A 10169-nucleotide genomic window follows, 5' to 3' on the forward strand; every position below is an offset into this window, starting at 1 on the left:
TTGATCTTTGGCCGGCGCGGTGGCAGATAGGCCTATTTTAGTATCAATAAATGCAGCGGCTGAAAATTATATCAAATTAATTCATCTATAGTCGACTCAACCCGGACACCTCTGTAATGTCGGCGCATTAGGACTTCTTATTGCTACTGCGATAGGCCTACTATTTAATTGATAAAAGATTTCCTTTATCAAACAAACAAGGAAGTTAATAAAATTAAACTCTTATTACTTTGATATAACTGCACCGTATACGTGAAACCTAGAGCTCAAGATGACAAATTATGACTTGCATGGCAAGGATAGTTACCAGATCGATTTTCAAAGCATTTTTTCCCCCCTTAAAAGCTTAGGCGTATTTAAACCATACTTATAACCTCCTCTTAAAACGGGGTACTACTGGGGTGTTATTCGCCAGATGTCGTTGGTGCATCGGGGTTCTTGGGATGTGCGCAGTGGAAGACTTACAGAATAAACAGTGTGAATTTATGATAACAAATATAATTAACAAATAATAAATAACAAGTACATGAATGATTTGATGGAATAATACATGAATATGTAAAATTAAATAAAGAGAAATAATATACTAAACTAATCTCAAACACAAAAATAAATAAAGTCCAGAACCTTCCATACTTTGATCGTTAACGGCCAATATGCTTTCAAAGTCACAATTCAATCTAATTGGCAAGTTCCAAAATATTAAGTTCACGACTCACAAAATATTCCATTCATTCATTCATTCATTTTATTCCATAGATCTTACATGAGCAATGAAGCTTTAAGATGTGGAACATGTCAATATTTTACAATATTACAATTACAATTTTTACAAATTTTTATAGTTTTACAATTTAGTAATTTTCTACAATTTTTACAATTTTCTACAATTTTTTTTACATTTTTTTACATTTTGGCGAGATGTAGTGAGATGAGATGAGGTCCGAGGATTCGCCAAAATATTACCCGGCATTTGCCTTTTCGGTGGGGGAAACCTCGGAAAAACCCAACCAGGTAATCAAATCAAAGGGGTTGATGCCAAGGACTCGCCATAGACCATCCGGCTTCAGTCCCACGGCTGGGGAAAACTTCCGAAGAAACCAAAGTCCAAAGGGGGATCCAACCCAAGCCCGAACGCAGCTCCGGATCAGCAGCCCAGCGAGTCTGTCGACTGAGCTACATCGATGGCTCTACTAAAAGTATACAATACATAGCCAATCAGATTATTAAATTTACAAACGCAAACCATCATTCATAAGTTGAGCTATATTATAATACAAAACAATTTAATTAAATTTAAGGCATAAACAATTCAACCAGTTGTGATATACAGAAATTGATAATACATATCATGCAAACTACTTCAAATTACAAACACAAACAATTTATCAGTAGAGCTATATAGATTACTATTCAATTTAAAGCATATACAATTCATCGGCCAAAACTATACAAATATATACAATACAAAGTAGCATACTTTCATTAAGCTATACAAATTTGTGCAATTAATATCAAGTAGATTAATTCAATTTATAATCATAAACAATTCATCAGTTGAGCTATACATATTACCATTCAATTTACAGTAGGTCTATATACAATTCATCAGTTGAGCTACACAGACTAGTAATCATTTTAAGAACATATACAATTCATCAGCCAAACTATACAAACATATACAATTAAATTAGTTCAATTTACAAACTTATTTTCGTTAAGCTATACAATTCATATGAAGTAGATTAATTCAATTTATAAGCTTAAACAATTCATCAGTTGACCTATACAGTATACTATTCAATTTACAGTACATACAATTCATCAGTTATGCTAAACAAAAAATACAATACATAGTAAACAGATTAAGTCAATATAAAAACATATTTTAGTTGAGCTATATAAAATTGTACATGTCATTTAACTAGAATAATTCAATTCACAAGCATAAACAATTCATCAATTGTGTAGAAGGTATGAGTATGTAGAAATTTGGTTAATTCTTTTCTGAACCTTTTCTCGTTGTTCTTCTTCAAATCTTTAAGATAATTAGGCAGTGCATTGAAGACTGTTATACATGAATAGCGAACTCCTTTTTTAAAACAGCTTAGACTAACAGAGGGTAGATGAAGATCTGATTTATGTCATGTATTAAAATGATGAATGTCTTGATTAGTACTGAATTTATCTTGGTCCTTAATATACAGCATCATGAGGGAAAGAATGTATTCACAAGGTGAAGTCAAGATTTCTAAGTTTCGGAAAATATTTTTACATGAGGTCCTTTTATGCACACCGGCCATTATTCTTATAGCTTTCTTTTGTAAAACAAAAACGTGTTTAGCTTCAGAAGAGTTACCCCAGAATATTAATCCATATTTCATTACAGAGTGAAAATATGCAAAGTATGACATTTTAAGTAAGTTTATATCACCAATAGTAGATAAGGATCTTAATGCATAACAGGCAGAGCTCAATTTACGAGTAATACATTCTATATGCGTTTTCCAGTTCAAGTGATTATCCAATTCTAAACGAAGAAACTTTGTGCTTATAAATTCTTTGAGATGAGTTCCATTTAATCGAATACTGTAGGAAACCTGAGCACTATTGTGTGTACTAAATTTGACTGCACTGGTTTTATCAACATTAAGTGCTACTTTATTTGCATGGAACCATCCATTCATTAGATTCAGCACTGTATTAGAAGTGTTTATAAAATGATCGTATTGTTTGCTTGAAATAATTACACTTGTATCATCTGCAAATAAAAGCACATGGGATGAATTGTTTATGGTCAAGGCTAAATCATTAATATAAACTAGAAACAATAATGGACCTAAAATTGACCCCTGCGGAACACCATGTTTAATATTTCTAAAATCTGAATAAGTAACTTTATGACTATTTGGTACATTTATTTCTACTTTTTGTTTTCTATTTGATAAGTACGATGTAAACCAACCCAACATCTCATCTTTAATACCATAAAACTTCAATTTTTTTACTAATATACTATGGTCTACACAATCAAATGCTTTAGCCAAGTCACAAAAAATCCCACCTACATGTAGTTTCGAATTTAATGAATTTAGTATTTCATCCACCAAACTAAAAGCAGCATTCTCTGTCAATTTTTGTTTTCTAAATCCAAACTGTTCTAAAACTAATATATTGTTGGACTCCAGGTAATGATATAATCTATTATACATAACTTTCTCAAACACTTTTGAAAATGTTGTTAATAATGATATGGGTCTGTAATTAGCAATAGTACATTTATCTCCCTTTTTGTATATTGGATTTACTATTGAATATTTGAGTCTTTCTGGAAAAATACCACATTGCATTGACAAATTGCATAGATAGCTTAACGGAGGGGATAATATTTCAGAACAAGCTTTCAGAACTTTACTTGGAATTTCATCATATCCAGAGGAATATTTTGTTTTTAGTTGTTTTATCACATGCATGATTTCTGCTGCGGTAGTGGGAATAAATTTGAGACCTAAAAACTCAGTGTTAAATGCATCAGTTAGGTAACCAAGTGCAGCATCTTCTGCACAATCTTGAATGTTTAAGTTCTGAATAATATTTATATAGAAGTCGTTAAAATGATTTGCAATTGATTTTGTGTTATCTATTTTACTATCATTGATTTTAATGCAAGTAATATTTTCACTCTTTGAATATCGATTAGTTTCATTTTTAATAATATCCCAAATAGTTTTAATCTTATTATCTGAATTTTGTATTTTTTCATTCAGATACATTTTCTTTGCATCTTTTATAACTTTTGTCAAAGTTTTACAGTAATTCTTGTAGTAATTAAGAACATGAGGATCATCACTATTCCTACTCATTAAATATAAATTCCTTTTTCTAGCACATGATATTTTAATTCCCTGAGTTATCCACATGTTTTTACTTTTACATTTTTTCACCACCTTGACTGTTAAACATTCATTGAAATAATTCGTAAATGTAGTGAAAAATGCATTAAATTTAGTATTAATATCAATGGTATCGGTACTATATACATTTTCCCAAGATTGATTTTGTAGACATGTATTTAAATGATGAAGAGATTCAGCATTTATAATCCTTTTTTTTATTTTTAGATTAACACTTTGGAATTTTTCACTCGTATTGAAAACACTTAGAATTTGTGCATCGTGATCAGACAGGCCATTGACTAATGGTACTGTTGAATAGGAATTCAATCTACTTTTATCTATAAATATATTATCAATGGCAGTACTACTTCCAGCTTGTGTTCTGGTTGGAAAACTTACTGTGTGACTAAGATTATAAGTTTCAAGAAGTGAGTTTAATTTTCTTTTACGTGAGCTTTCTGATAGATAATCTATGATTATGTCACCACCGATTACAAATTCGGTATGTGGTTTATAAAGTCTTTTCAATAATGAATCTAAGTTAGTTGTAAATTTCTTATAATCTCCCATTGGCGCCCTATAAACACATAAGATAATTAAATTTGATATCTCATAACCAATTTGTATTCCACAGATTTCAATATCTTGTTCAAGGCAAAAATCAGATATATCAATTTTACTAAATAATAGATCCTCTCTGATAAAAATACAGGCACCCCCTTTTTGGAAGACATGTCTACAGAAATGAGAACCTAATACATATCCATTTAAAGACAGTTGTAGTATTTCCTGTTGCTTCATATGATGTTCAGTTATACATAATATCTGAGGTTTATGCTTTTGAGTTGCTAAAGAAGTGATCAATTCATCAGTTTTTTGTTTTAATCCCCTAATATTTTGATGAAAAATAGTGAAGTTACTGTGTTCATTACTAGAAACATCACAGCATTTACAATTTAGTTGAACTTGTTTCAAACACCTTACTGGTGGGAGGTTTAACCTAAAAAAGGAGAAGCCCTAGCATTAACTAACACAGGAATATTACAACTCTGCTTTTTAACATGGCTGCCTCTGATGCTATTAGCAATAAGAACCGAAAGGTGCTCCTTGCCTCTACCATTCAGATGCAGGCCATGTGACGGATATTCATACCTTCTTATAGGGCTTACATCTATCAAACCAATGTGTGATGCCCCAGGTCTCATCAGAGCCCGCTCAAGCCGCATATTCACGCTCCGCACCCTCCTGTGAAGATACGGCTTGTCGTACCTGCTGAAAAGACTGAGAAATCCTACATTGGTATGGCTGCTCATCTCAATTATGTTGTTGACATCTTTCTCAATAGAATAGTTACAATCGTTGTCAATACTATTACCTGGCCCACCCACTATAACTACATGATCCCTCTTAGAAAATTCTGAACTCAATTTCATCATATCCTCAACAACATTCTTGAGAGGAGCATTAGGCTTACATACACTAGATACTTCAAACTCATCGCCCAGTTTCGACTTCAAAAGTGAGGAAATACCTCTTGCATGGCTGCTTCCTAAAATCAATACTTTACTCCTACAATCATTAACCTTATCTGTTTTCTGACTTACCTTTACTAGTGTCAATACTGGGTCTGAGTTCTCCTGATCAACATTCATTGCTTGAAGAGCACTGAATTTGTTGGTCAGTTTGATTGATGCAGCATCATCCGCAGAGAAACGTCTACTCCTAGATTTGGAATTCTTCGGTTTCATCCAAGTGTGAGATCTCTCTTTATTCGAAACACTAATGCTATCCTTCGAAGCTCTCAATTTATTAATTTCACACTTTGCCTCATATAATTCCAATTCTAGGGCTCTGATTCTCCCCAGTTGATCGCGCATCTTTCTATCATATATACAATCACTACATTCCCAACTACCTTTGTCAACAAAATTATCAGGATCTATATCTATACATTTCCAATGAAAACAGAAATTACAATTATTACATACCAATCCTTTCACTACAATCCTTCTACAACTACGACAGTTTCCAGACAGAGCAGTCATAGCACACATTATGTATATACTGTACCTTATTTACAAATTCAATTTCACTCACTTTTCAATTTAATGTACTTACGTATATTAGTTTTAGGTTATTTCTACCCTTTAGTATCACCACACTATAATATTTCAATAGACCAACACTACACTTTATCACTTCACTATACCACACTTTTCGACGTTGAAACTACAAGACACGTCACTGCACTTATATTTCGGTCTAGATGAAACTTCACTATTTATGTTTTAAATTATTTCTACTTTGAAGTATCACCACACTACAATATTTCAATGGACCAACACTACACTTTATCGCTTCACTATCCGGTACAACACTTGTCGACGTTAATCTACACGATACGTCACTTCACTGCACTTATATTTCAGTCTTGATGCAACTTCACTATTTATGTTATTTAACACACGCAATTTCTTAACCAACAATAGTATTTATATTGAAATGTGCTATTAATAATTTAGCCTAAGCTTAGTCCTTGTTAAAATATGTAAACACGTTCTATATTAGGTGTTACAATTAAGCCTACTTATGTATCAATTAAATATTTCATCTTTACAAATAACAAAGAGCCTTAAAATTAGTCAACTTATGAGTTAAGAATTACTCAAGTTAAAAGAAGAAAAGGTCGGGAATAGTGACCAAAGTGTTGATTTGAGGTTAACTGTTTACAATATGGCGATTTATGTTGTGTATGAAATGCGAAGTATATTATTACAAAATTGCGTGGAAAATGGATGTTATGAATTTATGATTTATATATCAAATGAATAGTGAGTATTTTAAGTATCTTTAAATATGATGCTATGAATATATATATATATATATATATATATATATATATATATATATATATATATATATATATATATATATATATATGAGAATTGTGTTAAATATGAGTATGAAAACGCAGAGCTGCTTTATGGCAATCTTATCTCCTCAGTCACTACTACCAACGCTGGATCATTCACACAACATCTCAACCAACATATAAAACTTAACATCAATGTTCAGCGATTTCCATAAACTCTTACTCAGTGCCAAATTATATTTCAAAAGTTATAGCTAAGTCTAACTAGTAGACTCAACATATTGACTCGATAAGTTACAGAAAATAATCCAAAGTGAAACAGTCACACACACATATTCAATGTTCACATAATTAGCTAAAGCTTTACTCGTAATTACAATCTGCACTATCACAATGAACCTGATACCCGAGAGAGAGAGAGAGAGAGAGAGAGAGAAATATATATAGAACAACAATAGCTCCGAATTCACGTACCCATTTAAATAACAAACTGGAATTCAATATACTCAGAATTATTCGAATCGTGTAGAAAGTAATAATCAATTTGGAATACAAAGTACGAGAACAATGAAGAAAGCAATTTGACTACAGTTTCGTTACATACTTTATTACGATATAACCAATACCTTTCATTAATCACCACAATTCGCCAGGCTATCTTCGAACCTCAATACGACGCATCTATACAATATACGCGTATCCTAATACGCACGCAAAATCAAACCGCGAAACCACTTCGCCTAATCTGTAACATTCTATGCACCAATACGACGTAACTCGCCACGACTACAAAACCTCACGCAATCTCTCATACACGAACCAAGACATTACCACTAGCGAATGCTCTCCATATACAATTCAGCAAACATATCGTAAGCAAATGTAACAAAGTACCAAAACAAGTTCGTAATTTTGACTAACTACTCCATGATAGATCCAATACAACCTTATACATCACGACTGAATTCCTGAATGAAGTTAACTGTTCGACATGTTGTCCAAACAACCTTCCCCGTCGGGACTGGGTTCCTGAGTGAAGTTAACTGATCCACAGTATAGAGAACATACAGTAGGGACAATTCTTGTCGGCACCTTTGATGTTGTTGGTACTAAAATCGAGCTCAGCAAGGTCTAGTTCTCAATGAATCCAACTATGTCGCTAGTATCGGCAGAGCTGACAGTTGAGCTAACGTTCAGCTGTTCAGATCACATTTAGACATGTTAAACTATTGTGGTTAAACTTTCATATGTAATAACTGTTGTACTCCTTCGTTATATAGCGATATTTGTTTTATAATGTACGTCTAATGAAAATTTACTTTTTCTTTTCAAGTTACATATAAAATTCCAGTGTTCATGATTGAAATAAAATAATATACTATTAGCGAAGTGCGTGCTGTTTTATTCTGTATCACAATATCCATTGCATTTTGTCTTGGATCACACTATGTTGTAAAATACATACACCAGGGAAACATTCAATAAATAAACAAGAATTCGGGTAGCTTGTAGCAATTAAAAATGTATGTTCACAGTATACCAGTACCTGATTGTAGGCCAAACTACGTACCTAGATATACAAAGTGGGCCTGATAATTATCTACCTTAACTATTATATGTAACTACATAATATTTAGTCCAAAACACAATTTACAGTAATAATACCAAAATACACACGACAATTTCAGTGTTCATCAACGAAATGAAATAAACTTTTAGCTAAGTGCTTATGTTTCATTCTGTATCTTCATATCCATTGCATTTCGTCTTGGATCATATGTTGCAAAACACATACACCAGGGAAACTGTCTTTACACTGGTTTATGTCGATTTGATTTTATTCTGTATGAATTATTGTAATGGGAGAAATACTTATGTCTCTTTTCCCAAGCGAGCAGATGTTCCGTAAATTGTCAATAAATTATTACAAAATGTTTGTGGAAACTAATGCCACTTTCCCCAAGCATTGCAGAATTGTAGGCCTAACTACCTGGGTGTACAAAGTGGGCCTAATAACACTGCGAACAAATTTTAACTTTTTTTTTCTGCGCTGATCATGTGATACATGTTTTTTTTTATATAATTTGAGCCTCCTGAATACGAAAATGACAAAAACCGTTGTTGCTTACGGTTTTTCAGAAATTTTAGAATTTATATCTATTCAAAATACTGCTTTATATAATAATAAGGTTAAATATTCACTGTTTAGAAGATTACAGCTTTCTTTTTCTGCATTTTCTTTTATACTGGACATGAAGTAAATCACGAGATAAAGTTCAACAATAGTCTGCTAGCATATTGGTACTCCACTGTCCTTGGTATTTTCTTTTTCTCCGTAGTTGAAATTTCTTGATGAAAGCGCTCATCATGCTCATCACTGAAATCGTCATAATTCTCGGGGAAAAAGTCAAGATGGGAGTGAAGGAAGTGAATTTTCAGGTATATGTTACAATCCATAGATGTTGATAGGGGTTGATGTATGATAGTAATTATTTACTTCAACTAATATAACACATAACTATGTATCCAAAACACAATTACAGTACTAATCCCAAAATACATACGACAGTTTCAATGTTCATCATTGAAATGAAATACTTCATTAAACAAGTGCTGACAGTTTTATAGGGAATCCACAACACATCTAATTATCCAATAGAACACAAACGTGCAGCATTTTGGTCCAAGGTATACAAATTAATCAACATACAAATGACCCAACAATGAGGAAATTTACATTATATTTACATGAATTAATTGTTATTTAGGTTAACTCACAGAAATGGAATTGTTTTCACTGGCATCTTTGTTAAAACTTTCACAATTGCCAAAAATATATACTGACCAGAACGTGTAGGTTGTACTGCACTCTCTTGAAATTCTGGTACAATGCGGAATGGGGCAGTATGCGGTCCTCCATCTAGAAATAAGAGATGAATTAATTGTTATTTAGGTTAACTCACAGAAATGGAATTGTTTTCACCGGCATCTTTGTAAAAACTTTCACAATTGCCAAAAATTTATACTAACCAGAACGTGTAGGTTGTACTGCACTCTCTTGAAATTCTGGTACAATGTGGAATGGGCCAGTATGCGGTCCTCCATCTAGAAATAAGAGATGAATTAATTGTTATTTAGGTTAACTCACAGAAATGGAATTGTTTTCACTGGCATCTTTGTTAAAACTTTCACAATTGCCAAAAATTTATACTAACCAGAACGTGTAGTTTGTACTGCACTCTCTTGAAATTCTGGTACAATGTGGAATGGGCCAGTATGCGGTCCTCCATCTAGAAATAAGAGATGAATTAATTGTTATTTAGGTTAACTCACAGAAATGGAATTGTTTTCACTTGGCATCTTTGTTAAAAATTTCACAATTGCCAAAAATTAATACTAAC

At 32.4% G+C, this 10169-nt stretch overlaps 1 long non-coding RNA gene across 1 annotated transcript; it reads right to left on the minus strand.

The window, feature by feature from the left end:
- Nucleotides 1–482: 482 nt before the first annotated feature.
- Nucleotides 483–7829, minus strand: LOC138691328 (uncharacterized). Its single transcript, XR_011329840.1, has 2 exons — nt 7243–7829; nt 483–1193 (listed from the first exon to the last, which is right to left on the minus strand). It is a non-coding gene; the product is annotated as an uncharacterized lncRNA (long non-coding RNA).
- Between the last annotated feature and the right edge of the window lie 2340 nt (nt 7830–10169).

This window comes from Periplaneta americana, chromosome 16 (genome assembly GCF_040183065.1).
Source record: "Periplaneta americana isolate PAMFEO1 chromosome 16, P.americana_PAMFEO1_priV1, whole genome shotgun sequence".
In the NCBI taxonomy this organism is placed as follows: Eukaryota; Metazoa; Arthropoda; class Insecta; order Blattodea; family Blattidae; genus Periplaneta; species Periplaneta americana.